Here is an 18,760-nt window from a genome sequence, read left to right on the forward strand (position 1 = left end):
GGGACAGGGAGAGTGACAGCAGGGACCTAGGGACAGGGAAAGTGACATCAGGGACATAGGGACAGGGAGAGCGACAGCAGGGACAGGGAGATAGACAGCAGGGACATAGGGACAGGGAGAGTGACAGAGAGAGGGCCAGCAATGAAATACAGAAGGGAGAGTGAAAGGCAGCAGTGTAAGATTACCTTAGCAGCAGCGGTGGTGTGGAGGAGGCAGGTGATTGGCGGCGTAGCATTTGTTACTTTTAACAAATTACAAAATACACTGGTACTTTATGGCCTTTTTTTTACTCACAGAGGGACGGGGTAAAAACGGGAGGACTAGCATGGCATCCAGGGCAGCGGAAGGCTAAAGTAAAAAATGGGAGCATCCCACTAAATGCAGGAGGGTAGGCAAGTCTGGTATAAACATTTAAAAAAAAAAGTCACATATGGAAAAAAAGACACATACCTATTAAAACTAAACACCAGATAAAACAAACAAAATAGTTCAGGCAAAATCCCGGCTCTAACCCCCCCCTCCCTTTCTCCTGCTTATAATCGATTCACTCACCATGAGACTATGCACTCTTTCTCTTCAGCCTACTCCTCCTAGCTCCCAGCATTCCAAACTTTCTGCGCCAGGTCACCTCACTCCCCCTTCCAACAGCAAGCAGCTCCCAATGTGCTGGGGGACAGGGGGAGGGATCTGTTGCTGCTGTCGCTGCCGCGCCCGCAGTGCACAAAGTCTCCTCTGCTCAGTGCAGCAACGGTGCCCGCGGTGCGAGGCCGGCAATCAAGCTCCGCCCCTCATCGCATCCGAAGTCGGCGGGGGTGAGGGGGCTTGGTGCCGGGAGGGAGGGTGATGCTGCCGCTGCGGATGTGGATGGGGGTGCGGGGGTGCAGCCCTTTTAGGTGTCACCCTATTGAAGGGTGACACCTGGGTGCGGGCCGCACCCCCCGCACCCCCCTCATGACGCCACAGGACATGAGCACTGTCTAAGTGTACCGCCACCCCTCGCATGGCTCGCGTTCGGCCACCGTGCCGCACTGCACTCGGCACACTATTATATACCCCCTCCAGGTCCACTGGGATGGTAAGTATGAACAAGTCTGTTTTGGGGCAAAAATTTCATAAAAATGCATGTCATCATTTTGACATACCACAAACACACAAAGAAAGAAGCCTTTCTTGGGGTGCACCGAGATTCAAATACCTTATCAATTAATATATAACTTTTATTGTTCTGTATTAAAAAGTTTTTAGCCACATGAAATATAAAACTTTTAAGTGAAAAATAAATAGAAAAATAGTGAGATTAAAAATCTGTTATTCTCCACAGAGACTGCTGCTGCTGTGATAAAGTATTCTCTTTCAATAAAGGCTCAATGGCCCCTGCTGCTATTATTTTTATTCACAACCTTGCTTATTTATTTATTTTCTTTCAGCAATCACCAGTACCTCTTCAATTAATTCATACTTAATGTTTATTGTTGAAATAAATGTTGACTGGTGTGTTGTTTTAATAAACTAAATTATTTATGAAAACATATGTCTATACTGTAGTCTTGTGTCAATATAATAGAAAGCACTCAATTTGTTCCACACATCTTTATTAACACTAGTTGTCTTTACTTTTGTTTTATCAGTGTGTCTGCATGGTTCATTTCATTTCTGGTCACAATCAGTACGTGGGAATGTTTATTCATTATATTGTTATCAGATGCCAGTTATATTCTTTCTCATATTCCCCCAAATATTGGATTATATGCCTCCATCTGGCCCAATATTAGTCATAAGTGAGTTTGTGAGTACATAAATGCTGACATATTAATCGTTTAGTATCTATATAAGTTCATACCATAGTTTCAGTTTTTAATCATATGTTGCCAGTTAAGTATCTCAGCCAACACTTTTAGACACCTGTTTCCAAATCAGCAATTATGTTTCAAACTAGTGTCTCCAATTGATTTGAAAACCATAGCTAGTATATTCATAACATTCCTTTACTTTTAATCGTAACGTTCGTATAATGAATTGAATACTTTAAATTATACCCACAGTATATTCGGGTTTAACCTTTAAAGGTACACACTCTTATACACATGCCAATGTTAATTACATAGTGGGAACCAGTATCTATTTCTCAGAGCCAGGTGTTTGGATTATTTCCTACATGTCTCTGCACCCGCAGTGCTCTCTATTCTATTAAGCCGGGTGCTGGACCATGTTTGTGCCTCCCGGTTATATTACAGATTTCACATAAACCCACATTCACATTCATGTACTTCAATATCTGAGTGGTGTGTGAATTATCTGACCAGGATGGCCCTTTGAGATAGAAGTACTGTCTTTAACATGAGCCGCGTGCAGCGGCTCCTGGTAGCCGCCGCGTGCGGCTGGCTCGTTCTTTCAGCCTGCACGCCTCTGCACCCGCTCCTGATCCCGCCGCTGTATGCCGGGTATCGTGGGCTGTGCACTTTCCCTACCCTCGTCTACATATAGTCTGGCATTGATCAGTTATTCTACAGTATATAGTTAGATAAATGACAATATATTTTCATTTTTAGCAGCAGATTATCACAGCATAGCAGCAGTCTCTGAAAAAACGCCAACGCACGTTTCACAGAGGCTGCTTCATCAGGGCATCAACCTGATTGTTATTCCTTATGGGTTTATATACCCCTCCCCTCCTTCCTATTGGTCATCATGTACATGATGTCACATTTATCAATGAGAGCACATTGAAGCCCTTTTCCCAGAGCCATACATCCATTATTTCTATTATATATAAAAGGGAGTTGCTATTTCAGTTGTATGAACCACAGTAATTTTAAACCATTCATATTCTAACCAGATGTTAACATTAATTTGTGATTTATATATTTTCAATTTATTTATACCTATATCCTAATTTATTTATTTTTAATTTTTAATTTTTTAAAAATTTCCTAGAACTCCAATTGATCCTATCAATTTCCAGTTTGATGGTTTGTGTAGATGGACATTCTACTCATACTTTCTTATACCTGTATATGTATTTTTCTATCTGCAAAAAATTATATTATTGATATTATAGCATCATTCCTGACTTTATTTGTTTATTTACATTATTTCTTTTTTTCACAGGGTGTATGATTTATTAAGTGTTTTTTATATATCATCTCTTTAATATATTAGAGCGGATACCGTTTGTGAATAAATTATACATATTTATTAAAGTGCTGTTTGTTATTTTTATACATTCAACATAGTGTATATATAGTGAAAAAATATAATTGAAATAGTGGATATTATATCTGCTAGTGTTATCAATAATTATAATCATTATTTGTTCTGTGATGTACTTACATATTTATGAGTGTGATAAAGACAATCAGCTAGTGAACTTGTCTAATTGATTTGTTAATCTATTATGTTACTCCTACCTTTACCAATGTGATCAACAGGGTGCCACTCCACTACAATGAATTTGGTGAATAAAAATAGTGCTCCCACCCAACAGTTTATCCCCCCTTATATAGTTCTTATTCAATCTATTATTGGATTTAGTGTATTTATCACATATTCAATTATAATAACTTAATTGCCAACTATTATCTCATACCCCCTACCCCTTAATATAATTTCAAAAATAAATCCTTTTTGTTGAGCATATTATCCAGCTTCCCAAACCATCTAGATTCCAAACCCTGCTATTTCCACTCCACCATTCCCCAAGGTAAGTATAACTGAAATCTGTTTTCATGTATAATCATATATGATTATTATTTTCATTACTCATTAGTATATAGCTATATCTTGTATCTTGAATACATATTTCACACAAATCTTATCTCTCTCTCCCAAAATATCTCCTATATGTATTGGACTACTGAAAGGATAATAGGTTCCAGTAGCTCTCATTATGAAATTAGTATATTCAATCCAAGAAAGTGGAAAACTGATTATATTCATTTAGACCCTCTGGGTCAACACTGTTCATCAAGAAAATCCACTTAGTTTCTTTCTTCAGAAGCTCTCTCTTCACATCTCCTCCTCTGATTCCTAGCTGTAATCTTTCCAAACCTCTTATCCTCAAGCTCTCAGGATTGCCACCATGTTTGCTCAGGAAATGTCTTGCTACACTTGTTAAGTTTTTCATTCTGGATCGATCTTGTGCAGCATTATTAATGTTCCTGATGTGCTCAACCAGTCTCATTCTCAGTTGTCTGCTTGTTAATCCAACATACTTAAGACTGCATCCACAGTGTAGACAATATATAACCCCTGTGGTCCTACAGTTAATGAAATCTCTTATGGGGTGTGTTTTTCCATATCTGTCCTGCACTTCCTTAGTTTGTTCCACATATTTACATGTCTTACAATTTCCACACTGGAAACATCCTTTTGTTGTCCCCTCTTTCTTTCTTTGATTCTCATAATGGCTATGCACCAATTTGTCTCTAAGACTAGGAGACTTTCTCCAGCTGGCATTAACCCTTCCTCCTATTACCTTAGCCATTTCCTTATCATTTGTGAGGATGTTCCAGTGTCTTTGGAGAATCTGCCGTATTTCACCCCATTCGTCACAAAATGTGTCAATGAACCTTACTGTAGAATCAACTTCCTTGTTCTTGATTTTAGGGCAAATCAGGGAATCTCTGTTTTTGTCTGCTGCAGTTCGATATCCTTTCTTAATAAGGGTCCTACTGTAGCCCCTTTGTTCCAATCTGTTCCCCAATTCCTTTGCTCTTAATTTGAATTGGTCATCACTGGAGTAGTTTCTTTGTGTACGCAAGAATTCTCCTTTCGGGAAAAGGGCTTCAATGTGCTCTCATTGATAAATGTGACATCATGTACATGATGACCAATAGGAAGGAGGGGAGGGGTATATAAACCCATAAGGAATAACAATCAGGTTGATGCCCTGACGAAGCAGCCTCTGTGAAACGTGCGTTGGCGTTTTTTCAGAGACTGCTGCTATGCTGTGATAAACTGCTGCTAAAAATGAAAATATATTGTCATTTATCTAACTATATACTGTAGAATAACTGATCAATGCCAGACTATATGTAGACGAGGGTAGGGAAAGTGCACAGCCCACGATACCCGGCATACAGCGGCGGGATCAGGAGCGGGTGCAGAGGCGTGCAGGCTGAAAGAACGAGCCAGCCGCACGCGGCGGCTACCAGGAGCCGCTGCACGCGGCTCATGTTAAAGACAGTACTTCTATCTCAAAGGGCCATCCTGGTCAGATAATTCACACACCACTCAGATATTGAAGTACATGAATGTGAATGTGGGTTTATGTGAAATCTGTAATATAACCGGGAGGCACAAACATGGTCCAGCACCCGGCTTAATAGAATAGAGAGCACTGCGGGTGCAGAGACATGTAGGAAATAATCCAAACACCTGGCTCTGAGAAATAGATACTGGTTCCCACTATGTAATTAACATTGGCATGTGTATAAGAGTGTGTACCTTTAAAGGTTAAACCCGAATATACTGTGGGTATAATTTAAAGTATTCAATTCATTATACGAACGTTACGATTAAAAGTAAAGGAATGTTATGAATATACTAGCTATGGTTTTCAAATCAATTGGAGACACTAGTTTGAAACATAATTGCTGATTTGGAAACAGGTGTCTAAAAGTGTTGGCTGAGATACTTAACTGGCAACATATGATTAAAAACTGAAACTATGGTATGAACTTATATAGATACTAAACGATTAATATGTCAGCATTTATGTACTCACAAACTCACTTATGACTAATATTGGGCCAGATGGAGGCATATAATCCAATATTTGGGGGAATATGAGAAAGAATATAACTGGCATCTGATAACAATATAATGAATAAACATTCCCACGTACTGATTGTGACCAGAAATGAAATGAACCATGCAGACACACTGATAAAACAAAAGTAAAGACAACTAGTGTTAATAAAGATGTGTGGAACAAATTGAGTGCTTTCTATTATATTGACACAAGACTACAGTATAGACATATGTTTTCATAAATAATTTAGTTTATTAAAACAACACACCAGTCAACATTTATTTCAACAATAAACATTAAGTATGAATTAATTGAAGAGGTACTGGTGATTGCTGAAAGAAAATAAATAAATAAGCAAGGTTGTGAATAAAAATAATAGCAGCAGGGGCCATTGAGCCTTTATTGAAAGAGAATACATTATCACAGCAGCAGCAGTCTCTGTGGAGAATAACAGATTTTTAATCTCACTATTTTTCTATTTATTTTTCACTTAAAAGTTTTATATTTCATGTGGCTAAAAACATTTTTAATACAGAACAATAAAAGTTATATATTAATTGATAAGGTATTTGAATCTCGGTGCACCCCAAGAAAGGCTTCTTTCTTTGTGTGTTTGTGGTATAGTCTTCTAAGCCAGGGGTAGCACTCCCGGATAGGAACAAAGTGTGGAGTCACACTATAGATTTGTTATAAGGGAAAGAGAGTAATTGTCTGGATAAATCTTGGCTGGTGCGGGAATATCTTTTGCTTTTTACATCATTTTGACATGTTGGCATTTCAAATGTTGGTATTCTGACTATGTCGGCATTTTGAACATGTCCACTTGATGAATGTCAGTATTTTGACTGTCGGTATTTTAACTGTCGGTCAATGGCTGTCGGGGTTATGACTGTCGGTATTGTGTCCGTCAGTAAATCAACTGCTACCCCACAGAAAACTGGTGGTCATTCCGAGTTGTTCGCTCGCTAGCTGCTTTTAGCAGCATTGCAAACGCTAGGCCGCCGCCCTCTGGGAGTGTATCTTAGCTCAGCAGAATAGCGACCGAAATATTAGCAGAACTGCTACTAAATAATTTCCTGCAGTTTCTGAGTAGCTCCAGACTCATACCTCCCAACATGACCCTCTCCAGGAGGGACAGAATGCTCTGCTCCTGGACTTCTCTCTAACTGTATGATGGCTTTCACCTGTGCTGAAACACCTTTCTTATCCATTTACCTGTTCAACACAGGTGCCAGCAATCATAAATTAAAAGAAAAATCCAGAAGCAGAGCATTTTGTCCCTCCTGGAGAGGGTCATGTTGGGAGGTATGCAGACCTACTCCTAGACTGCGATCAGCTCAGTCCGTTTAGTTCCTGGTTTGATGTCACAAACACGCCCTGCGTTCGGCCAGCCACTCCCCCATTTCTCCAGCCACTCCTGCGTTTTAGCCTGACACGCCTGCATTTTTTAGCACACTCCGGGAAAACGCTCAGTTACCACCCAGAAACGCCCCTTTCCTGTCAATCACTCACCGATCAGCAGTGCGACTAAAAAGCGCCGCACGAGCAACAGCAAAACTGCTAAGTTTTCAGTTAAATAACTTAGCGCATGCGTGCTGCGTACCATGCGCATGCGCATTTAGCACCAAATCGCAGCTTAGCGAAAATCGGCAACGAGCAAACAACTCGGAATGACCACCACTGAACGACATATTTCACTATAGCATTCAGTGTGTATGCCCTAAATCATTCATTCTGCTGCTGGAGACATTACAAGGGAAATCTTTATCTTTATTGAGACAAAATCTTCTTGTGTGTATATCCCTAAAGGTCCGTACACACTTAACGATAAAATGAGCGACGTCGCTCATTTTCCCCCTCCTTGAGCGACGTCGCTCATTTTATCGTCAAGTGTGTATGCCGCCAGCGACGACCGATGTGCGGCCCCGCGGGTCGGCAACGATCGTCGCTGTCGGTAGGTCATGCATGAAGGATGTGGACTGTCGTCCACGACCTTCATGCAGGGCTGGCGGGGGCGTGACGTCACTGAGCGATATGAGCAGTCATATCGCTCAGTGCGTACAGGCGGCCGCCGACCGGCCGGCCCGGGAGGGGGAAACATTAGACGATGTCGCTCACAGAGCGACATCGTCTAATGTGTATGGGCCTTAATTGTATCACACTGGTGCTGAGCATTAACCCTTGGTGCAATTGCACACTGCAGCTGCAGGCCAGAGTGTCATATAGGCTAGCATTAACCCTTAACCCTGCATACTAGTGTTTTAAACTTTTTTTTGACACTGCCGTACAACTCGTTTGTGCATTCACATAGTTAAATATAAGCTTTGTGGCTCCACAGGTCATACCCTGCTGCGTACATGTATATATAAGCACTTGGAGTCTGCACGGTGAGTGGTAATTTTTGAAAAAAGTTCAAGTAAATAAATAATACCATAGTTGTTTTAATTTATACAACTTGTGTGTGCTGTACCACACTGCGTTCACATCACACAGGCACTCTGACTCCACAGTGAGTGGTCATTTAAAAAAAAAAAAAAGTAAATAAATAATACTATTATACAACCATAGGTTTTTTTTCGGTATAGTTTGAGTGTACTGCACGCATTCACGTCACATAAGCAGTGTGAGTGGTTATTTTCGAAAAAACTCAAGTAAATAAATAATACTATTACAACAGTGTTTTCTTGTACAACTTGTGTGTGCTGTACTACACTGTGTTCACATCACATAAGCACCGTGACTCGCAGTGAGTGGTCATTTTTCGAAAAAGGTTCTAGCAAGTAAATAAATCCTTTATTAAAAATGAGTGGTAATTAATGAATTTAGTGAATCAACGTGGTACTCTCAGTTAAATTCAATCTATTGACAAGGCAGAAGGATAATATGACCATTTGTATCGCAGGTACTACAGGCTTCAGATTCAGGTGATTCTGTCTAAACATGAGCAACGTGTCAAGTGGCATCTGACCGTGTGCAGCCAGATATGTAGGCAGGGCTGCAACTGGGGGAGGAGGGGCTAAGGGGTCATGTACCCTCAGGGGCAAACGCAGGATTTAGTGAGGGGGGTTTCTGTGAGGGGGGTGGGCGGTGGTGTCTGTGTATATGTATGTGTGCATGTATATATAAAAAAAAATAAGAATTTACTTACCGATAATTCTATTTCTCGTAGTCCGTAGTGGATGCTGGGGACTCCGTAAGGACCATGGGGATTAGCGGCTCCGCAGGAGACAGGGCACAAAAGTAAAAGCTTTAGGATCAGGTGGTGTGCACTGGCTCCTCCCCCTATGACCCTCCTCCAAGCCTCAGTTAGGATACTGTGCCCGGACGAGCGTACACAATAAGGAAGGATCTTGAATCCCGGGTAAGACTCATACCAGCCACACCAATCACACTGTACAACCTGTGATCTGAACCCAGTTAACAGCATGATAACAGCGGAGCCTCTGAAAAGATGGCTCACAACAATAATAACCCGATTTTTGTAACAATAACTATGTACAAGTATTGCAGACAATCCGCACTTGGGATGGGCGCCCAGCATCCACTACGGACTACGAGAAATAGAATTATCGGTAAGTAAATTCTTATTTTCTCTGACGTCCTAAGTGGATGCTGGGGACTCCGTAAGGACCATGGGGATTATACCAAAGCTCCCAAACGGGCGGGAGAGTGCGGATGACTCTGCAACACCGAATGAGAGAACTCCAGGTCCTCCTCAGCCAGGGTATCAAATTTGTAGAATTTTGCAAACGTGTTTGCCCCTGACCAAGTAGCAGCTCGGCAAAGTTGTAAAGCCGAGACCCCTTAGGTAGTCGCCCAAGATGAGCCCACCTTCCTTGTGGAATGGGCATTTACAGATTTTGGCTGTGGCAGGCCTGCCACAGAATGTGCAAGCTGAATTGTACTACAAATCCAACGAGCAATCGTCTGCTTAGAAGCAGGAACACCCAGTTTGTTGGGTGCATACAGGATAAACAGCGAGTCAGTTTTCCTGACTCCAGCCGTCCTGGAAATATATTTTCAGGGCCCTGACAACATCTAGCAACTTGGAGTCCTCCAAGTCCCTATTAGCCGCAGGTACCACAATAGGCTGGTTCAGGTGAAACGCTGACACCACCTTAGGGAAAAACTGGGGACGAGTCCGCAGCTCTGCCCTGTCCTAATGGAAAAAGAGATATGGGCTTTTGTGAGACAAAGCCGCCAATTTTGACACTCGCCTGGCCGAGGCCAGGGCCAACCGCATGGTCACTTTCCATGTGAGATATTTCAAATCCACAGATTTGAGCGGTTCAAACCAATGTAATTTGAGGAATCCCAGAACTACGTTGAGATCCCACGGTGCCACTGGAGGCACAAAAGGGGGTTGTATATGCAGTACTCCCTTGACAAACGTCTGGACTTCAGGAACTGAAGCCAATTCTTTCTGGAAGAAAATCGACAGGGCCGAAATTTGAACCTTAATGGACCCCAATTTTAGGCCCATAGACACTCCTGTTTGCAGGAAATGCAGGAATCGACCGAGTTGAAATTTCTTCGTGGGGGCCTTCCTGGCCTCACACCACGCAACATATTTTCGCCACCTGTGGTGATAATGTTGTGCGGTCACCTCCTTCCTGGCTTTGACCAGGGTAGGGATGACCTCTTCCGGAATGCCTTTTTCCCTTAGGATCCGGCATTCAACCGCCATGCCGTCAAACGCAGCCGCGGTAAGTCTTGGAACAGACATGGTACTTGCTGAAGCAAGTCCCTTCTTAGCGGCAGAGGCCATGGGTCCTCTGTGAGCATCTCTTGAAGTTCCGGGTACCAAGTCCTTCTTGGCCAATCCGGAGCCACGAGTATAGTTCTTACTCCTCTACGTCTTATAATTCTCAGTATCTTGGGTATGAGAAGCAGAGGAGGGAACACATACACCGACTGGTACACCCACGGTGTTACCAGAACGTCCACAGCTATTGCCTGAGGGTCTCTTGACCTGGCGCAATACCTGTCCAGTTTTTTGTTCAGGCGGGACGCCATCATGTCCACCTTTGGTCTTTCCCAACGGTTCACACTCATGTGGAAGACTTCCAGATGAAGTCCCCACTCTCCCGGGTGGAGGTCGTGCCTGCTGAGGAAGTCTGCTTCCCAGTTGTCCACTCCCGGAATGAACACTGCTATCACATGATTTTCCGCCCAGCGAAGAATCCTTGCAGTTTCTGCCATTGCCCTCCTGCTTCTTGTGCCGCCCTGTCTGTTTACGTGGGCGACTGCCGTGATGTTGTCCGACTGGATCAATACCGGCTGACCTTGAAGCAGAGGTCTTGCTAAGCTTAGAGCATTGTAAATTGCCCTTAGCTCCAGTATATTTATGTGGAGAGAAGTCTCCAGACTTGACCACACTCCCTGGAAAAAAATTTTTTCCCTGTGTGACTGCTCCCCAGCCTCTCAGGCTGGCATCCGTGGTCACCAGGACCCAGTCCTGAATGCCGAATCTGCGGCCCTCTAGTAGATGAGCACTCTGCAGCCACCACAGAAAAGACACCCTTGTCCTTGGAGACAGGGTTATCCGCTGATGCATCTGAAGATGCGATCCGGACCATTTTTCCAGCAGATCCCACTGAAAAGTTCTTGCGTGAAATCTGCCGAATGGAATCGCTTCGTAAGAAGCCACCATCTTTCCCAGGACCCTTGTGCATTGATGTACTGACACTTTTCCTGGTTTTAGGAGGTTCCTGACTAGCTCGGATAACTCCCTGGCTTTCTCCTCCGGGAGAAACACCTTTTTCTGGACTGTGTCCAGAATCATCCCTAGGAACAGCTGACGTGTCGTCGGGATCAGCTGCGATTTTGGAATATTTAGAATCCACCCGTGTTGTTGTAGCAGTACCCGAGATAGTGCTACTCCGACCTCCAACTGTTCCCTGGACTTTGCCCTTATCAGGAGATCGTCCAAGTAAGGGATAATTAAGACGTCTTTTCTTCGAAGAAGAATCATCATTTCGGCCCTTACCTTGGTAAAGACCCGGGGTGCCGTGGACAATCCAAACGGCAGCGTCTGAACTGATAGTGACAGTTCAGTACCACGAACCTGAGGTACCCTTGGTGAGAAGGGCAAATTGGGACAAGGTAAGCATCCTTGATGTCCAAGGACACCATATAGTCCCCTCTTCCAGGTTCGCTATCACTGCTCTGAGTGACTCCATCTTGATTTGAACCTTTGTATGTAAGTGTTCAAAGATTTCAGATTTAGAATAGGTCTCACCGAGCCATCTGGCTTCGGTACCACAATTAGTGTGGAATAATACCCCTTTCCTTGTTGTAGGAGGGGTACTTTGATTATCACCTGCTGGTGAATTGCTTCCAATACTGCCTCCCTGTCGGAGGGAGACGTTGGTAAAGCAGACTTCAGGAACCTGCGAGGAGGCGACGTCTCAAAATCCAATCTGTACCCCTGAGATACTACCTGTAGGATCCAGGGGTCCACTTGCGAGTGAGCCCACTGCGCGCTGAAACTCTTGAGACGACCCCCCACCGCACCTGAGTCCGCTTGTAAGGCCCCAGCGTCATGCTGAGGACTTGGCAGAAGCGGTGGAGGGCTTCTGTTCCTGGGAAGGGGCTGCCTGCTGCAGTCTTTTTCCCTTTCCTCTACCCCTGGGCAGATATGACTGGCCTTTTGCCCGCTTGCCCTTATGGGGACGAAAGGACTGAGGCTGAAAAGACGGTGTCTTTTTCTGCTGAGAGGTGACTTGGGGTAAAAAGGTGGATTTTCCAGCTGTTGCCGTGGCCACCAGGTCCGATAGACCTACCCCAAATAACTCCTCCCCTTTATACGGCAATACTTCCATGTGCCGTTTGGAATCCGCATCACCTGACCACTGTCGTGTCCATAACATCTTCTGGCAGAAATGGACATCGCACTTACTCTTGATGCCAGAGTGCAAATATCCCTCTGTGCATCTCGCATATATAGAAATGCATCCTTTAAATGCTCTATAGTCAATAAAATACTGTCCCTGTCAAGGGTATCAATATTTTCAGTCAGGGAAACCGACCAAGCCACCCCAGCACTGCACATCCAGGCTGAGGCGATCGCTGGTCGCAGTATAACACCAGTATGTGTGTATATACTTTTTAGGATATTTTCCAGCTTTCTATCAGCTGGTTCCTTGAGGGCGGCCGTATCTGGAGACGGTAACGCCACTTGTTTTGATAAGCGTGTGAATGCCTTATCCACCCTAGGGGGTGTTTTCCAACGCGCCCTAACTTCTGGCGGGAAAGGGTATAACGCCAATACTTTCTTAGATATTAGCAATTTTTAATTCATCTGATTCAGGAAAAACTACAGGTAGTTCTTTCACACCCCACATAATACCCTTTTTTGTGGTACTTGTAGTATCAGAAATATGTAACACCTCCTTCATTGCCCTTATCATGTAACGTGTGGCCCTACTGGAAAATACGTCTGTTTCTTCACCGTCGACACTGGAGTCAGTGTCCGTGTCTGTGTCTGTGTCGACCGACTGAGGTAATGGCCGTTTTAAAGCCCCTGACGGTGTTTGAGACGCCTGGACAGGTACTAATTTGTTTGCCGGCCGTCTCATGTCGTCAACCGACCTTACAGCGTGTTGACATTATCACGTAATTCCATAAATAAGCCATCCATTCCGGTGTCGACTCCCTAGGGGGTGACATCACCATTACAGGCAATTTCTCCGCCTCCACACCAACATCGTCCTCATACATGTCGACACACACGTACCGACACACAGCACACACACAGGGAATGCTCTGATAGAGGACAGGACCCCACTAGCCCTTTGGGGAGACAGAGGGAGAGTTTGCCAGCACACACCAAAACGCTATAATTATAGCATCTTAATATAATATAATATCGCCACACAAAATGCCCCCCCCTCTCTGTTTTAACCCTGTTTCTGTAGTGCAGTGCAGGGGAGAGCCTGGGAGCCTTCCTAGCAGCGGAGCTGTGTAGGAAAATGGCGCTGTGTGCTGAGGAGAATAGGCCCCGCCCACTTTCCGGCGGGCTCTTCTCCCGGTTTTTCTGACAACCTGGCAGGGGTTAAATACATCCATATAGCCTCAGGGGCTATATGTGATGTATTTTTAGCCAGCATAGGTACTTTCATTGCTGCCCAGGGCGCCCCCCCCCCAGCGCCCTGCACCCTCAGTGACCGTTGGTGTGAAGTGTGCTGAGAGCAATGGCGCACAGCTGCCGTGCTGTGCGCTACCTTAAGAAGACTGGGAAGTCTTCAGCCGCCGATTTCTGGACCTCTTCTCTCTTCAGCATCTGCAAGGGGGTCGGCGGCGCGGCTCCGGTGACCCATCCAGGCTGTACCTGTGATCGTCCCTCTGGAGCTAGTGTCCAGTAGCCTAAGAAGCCAATCCATCCTGCACGCAGGTGAGTTCACTTCTTCTCCCCTAAGTCCCACGTTGCAGTGAGCCTGTTGCCAGCAGGACTCACTGAAAATAAAAAACCTAACAAAACTTTTACTCTAAGCAGCTCTTTAGGAGAGCCACCTAGATTGCACCCTTCTCGGCCGGGCACAAAAACCTAACTGAGGCTTGGAGGAGGGTCATAGGGGGAGGAGCCAGTGCACACCACCTGATCCTAAAGCTTTTACTTTTGTGCCCTGTCTCCTGCGGAGCCGCTAATCCCCATGGTCCTTACGGAGTCCCCAGCATCCACTTAGGACGTCAGAGAAATAATATATATATATAAATATATACACACACACACGTACATATTTACACACATACATATATATATATATATATATATTTATTAGGTGATTCATCGCGCCCTACGGGCGCTCTTCACACCGTCGGAAGGGGCTACGCCCCCGTAACCCCTGCACGTAGTTGTGTGAGTGGGTAAATAGTGCACGACGAAAGTGCGTTTGATGGTGAAGGGGGCGTAGGCCCTTTAGTGGGTGTGAACAGTGGCTGCAGGGCATGATGTACAGAATGTAGCGGGTGCAGGGGTGACCGCGTATGGGGGAGGGTGTCTGTGGGTGGAGGAGGGGCGGATGCCGGGAGTGTGTGCGGATAGGAGAGGGGGGCGGGAGGTTGTGTGGGTGGGGGAGGAGCAGGGGACTGGGGGTGGTGGATGGGGTCTGGATGCGATGTGGGTGGGGTAGCATTGGAGGGGGTGGGGGAGGGGTCGGTGCAAGGCTCTCGTGGATGTGGGAGGGGTTCTGGAAGCGTTGTGGGTGGGTAAGGGGTAGGTGTGCTTGCGGGTGGTGTTGGGGGTCTGGTGGTGGCGGGTGAGGGGCTGGGGTTCATTGGGTGGGGGAGGTGTAGGTGTAGGGGGTGCAGTGGATGGTCGAGGGGGTCCGTAGGTGTTGTTGGGGCAGCCGTGGGTTTGCTGTGGGTGGGATGGAGGTAGGTATCTCCTATATATTAGGACAGATCTGTGACTTTGTGACTCATTGCTAAAGCTGGGTGGAGTCACAATGCTGGGCGGAGTCAAGTTACAGATCTGGCCAAATATATAGGAGAAGCATAGGAGAAAATAGGAGAAGACACTGGCCAAATATATAGGAGAGAATAGGAGTACACACTGGCCAAATACATAGGAGAGTATAGGAGAACACATAACAGTACATTGTAATAACAGTACACACATAGTGAGCGCAGGAAAGGCAGCAGCAGCAGCATGTTAACGCAACATACAAGCACCGCCTCCAGGCGCCAGCCATTGGACAAATGCTGAAGGGTGCGCTGTGATTGGCCACCCGTGGGTGTGATGGGATGTAGCTACTGCTGCTGCCCCCGTGGAACAGAGCATCCCCAACTCCCTACATATAGCGGGGACGCGGGGTGAGGGCGGGTACGAAGCAGGGCTCACTGCCAGGGGACGGAGCGCACAGGCATCTTACTGCACTCTCCCGTGCATGGCACTGTAGTGTCCGCCAGCATCTCCTTGTGTGAGCGGGGACCCAGGTGCTAGTTGCATTGGCGGCCAATCACAGCGCACTCCTCAGCCATGTGTCCAATAGCTGGTGGCTGGGGGGGCGGTGCTTGTATGGAGCTTTAACATGTGTCCAATAGCTGGCGGCTGGCGGCGGTGCTTGTACGGAGCTTTAACATGTGTCCAATAGCTGACGGCTGGGGGTGGTGCTTATACGGAGCTTTAACCTACTGCTGCTGTCTCTCCTGCGCTCACTATGTATGTACTGTTATCACCATGTACTGTTAAATGTTCTCCTATTTTCTCCTATATATTTGGCCAGTGTGTACTCCTATTCTTTCCTATATATTTGGGCAGACCTGTGACTTGACTCCGCCCAGCATTGTGACTCCGCCCAGCGTTAGCAAATGAATCACAAAGTCACAGATCTGGGCAAATATATAGGATATATATATATATATATATATATATATATACACACACACAGACATATATATGTATATACATTCATACATATACACACACACACACATACACAAGCACATATACATACATAACTACTAATATACGTATACATACACAAATTGTTTCCCCACCAGGAGCTGGGAGGAGATCGATGGGCAGCAGCGTGAGAACGGAGGGAGCTGCTGTGGCTGAGCATGCGCAGCCAGCAGCTCCCCGCTGGGAATTCTGTAAGAGAGCTACTGTACAACATACAGTGCAGTAGCTCTCCGTTGCTGCAGCAGGGCAGCAACTTCACGGTCACGATCGTTTAGCTGACTCAAAAATAGAAAATTCGGCTCATCAGGGGGGGTTTCCAGGTACTCGGAAACCCCCCTGCGTGCGCCATTGACCCTGGGCGCTGGATTTGAGGAGGTACTCGGTCAGCTGCTCCTCCAACCCCGCACGCTGTGATCACCTTCCATAGTCCCCCATACACCCAGCTCCTGCGCCTGGCGTCTGGACCCGCTGGCAGTCGTAATCGACAGTGCATCTGCAGTACCAGCGATGACCCACTCACCACCAATGATGGACTGAGTAATGTCTTCCACAGCCCCTGTCCTCCTTTATATGCATGCGTAATGTAAGAGATTTCTGACATCCGTCTAGGTGCCATCTTCAGCAGCAGAGCAGTGCTGGTGTGCTGGGTGCGGTGCCCAGTTTGCAGAGCCGTGGGCCTGTCCCCTTTGTAGTAGTAGCCTATTTAGGTATCTTGCTCTTCGCTTTTTTACTATCACTTTTTCATTTTAGCATCACCCTGCCTGCAGCGTCAAGGGTCTCATACTCTCAGTGTGTGAGTGAGTGGAGCATATTATTATGGGGGTGAGGGGGCTGGAGCATATTATTACTGGGGACTGTCTAGTGAGTAATATATTATGGGGGAACCAGGGAGGAGAATCTGGTAACTTATTATTACTGGGGGTCTGCCAGTCTGAGGGATGTCTGGAGTACAGTGTCGGACTGGGGCATGAAGGGCCCACCGGGGAATGCAGTGGTAGGTTTAGGGGTGTGTTCAGTCTCCAGAGGGTGTGTGGCCAGCCATTACATTGGATTGCCTAACCATCAGTGAGTGCATGGGCTGGGCCCCTTGACAAATATATAAATACTGCTAGTGCTAGTGCATGCATGATAATGTACCAGATAAATATTGGCAATGCACTGTAGAGAATACATCATAGTCTTGTGCAGTATAATGTAACATATGTATAATGTATAATTCATGTGCAGAGTCTGGAACCTGATCACTAGAGGAGGAGAAGGGGCCCCAGGCAGTGGGGCCCACCGGTGGTTACCCCTGTTGGCCAGTCCGACCCTGCTGGAGTATATTATCTCTCTCTCCCTCACCCCTCTCCCCTTTCCCTCTCCCTCACTACTCTCTCTCTCTCTCTCTCTCTCTCTCTCTCCTCTCTCCCTCCCTCATCTCTCTCTCTCTCTCCTATCTCCCATCTCTCCTCTCCCTCTCCTCTCTTCCATCTCTGCTCTCCCTCTCCTCTCTTCCATCTCTCCTCTCCCTCTCCTCTCTTCCATCTCTCCCTATCTCCTCCTCTCCTCTATCTCTCTTCTTCACCCCTCTTTCTCTCCCATCTCTTCACCACTCTCTCCTCTCTCCCTCTACTGTCTCCCATCTCTCTTTCTCCTTTCTTTCCCACCCACTCTCTTCCTCTCTGTCCCCTGTGGGTCAGCATAATATTAATGAGGGGGTACTACTGTGCATTGTAATGAGAATAAGGTTGCACTACTGTGTGGTGCAGTTTAAAAAAAAATATATATATTTTTTTAAGGGGGGTGGGTGCTAAATTGTTGCCTTGCCCCAGGTGCCGAAAATCCTAGTTTTGGCCCTGATGTAGGGGTTCTGCATTGTGCAGTATGTATGTATTTTAAGAACACTTCAGTGGCAAACATAAATAACTTACTGCTGCAATATCTGTGCTTGCCTTTACATTGTCTGGGTAAGATAAGGACACAGACTCTGAAAGTTTCATTAGGTGGTTTAAGGATACTGCTAGTCTCAACCAACAACATTATTTACTGAACTCCCACTTTCCAGTCTAGAATGTCTCCAGAGTCCATATAACCTCAAAGATAACAATATATGATTTTCTTTCAAATATATTGATTTAAAAGTACAGCTTGAAATCCCTGCTGAGATAAAATAGGGTCCAAATGAAGATGATTTTCTTTGATTTTATTTTTCTACTTTGTTTTATCTTCCTCCTCAGAATGTTTCACTTTAGGGCATGTGTGTTATTAAAGCTTATTTAAATAATTTCTATCTATTCAGATTTACAGCCCCAGTACACTGTAACATCCGCACTTCCTCCTCCAATTACTGTAGGGAGAGAGGAGTCTAAGAGGCCTATTCATGATCACTAACAGGCCTGCTACTCATGCAAAAATGCTAGTTTTCGCATGTTCTATGTAACCTGTGACCTGCAGCCATGCACATGCGTTATCACAGGTCAGGCATGCGCACAGGGTATACCCGACACCCGGCCACAGTGTTGCTGATCGCAGGGACTGCTTTTCAGAGCAGTTGTTCTCACACCGGAGAAATGCTGCAGCTAGCCCCCGATGATGAATATGCCTCTTTGGGCTAAGAA

The sequence above is a fragment of the Pseudophryne corroboree genome, chromosome 6 (genome assembly GCF_028390025.1).
Source record: "Pseudophryne corroboree isolate aPseCor3 chromosome 6, aPseCor3.hap2, whole genome shotgun sequence".
Classification (NCBI taxonomy): Eukaryota; Metazoa; Chordata; class Amphibia; order Anura; family Myobatrachidae; genus Pseudophryne; species Pseudophryne corroboree.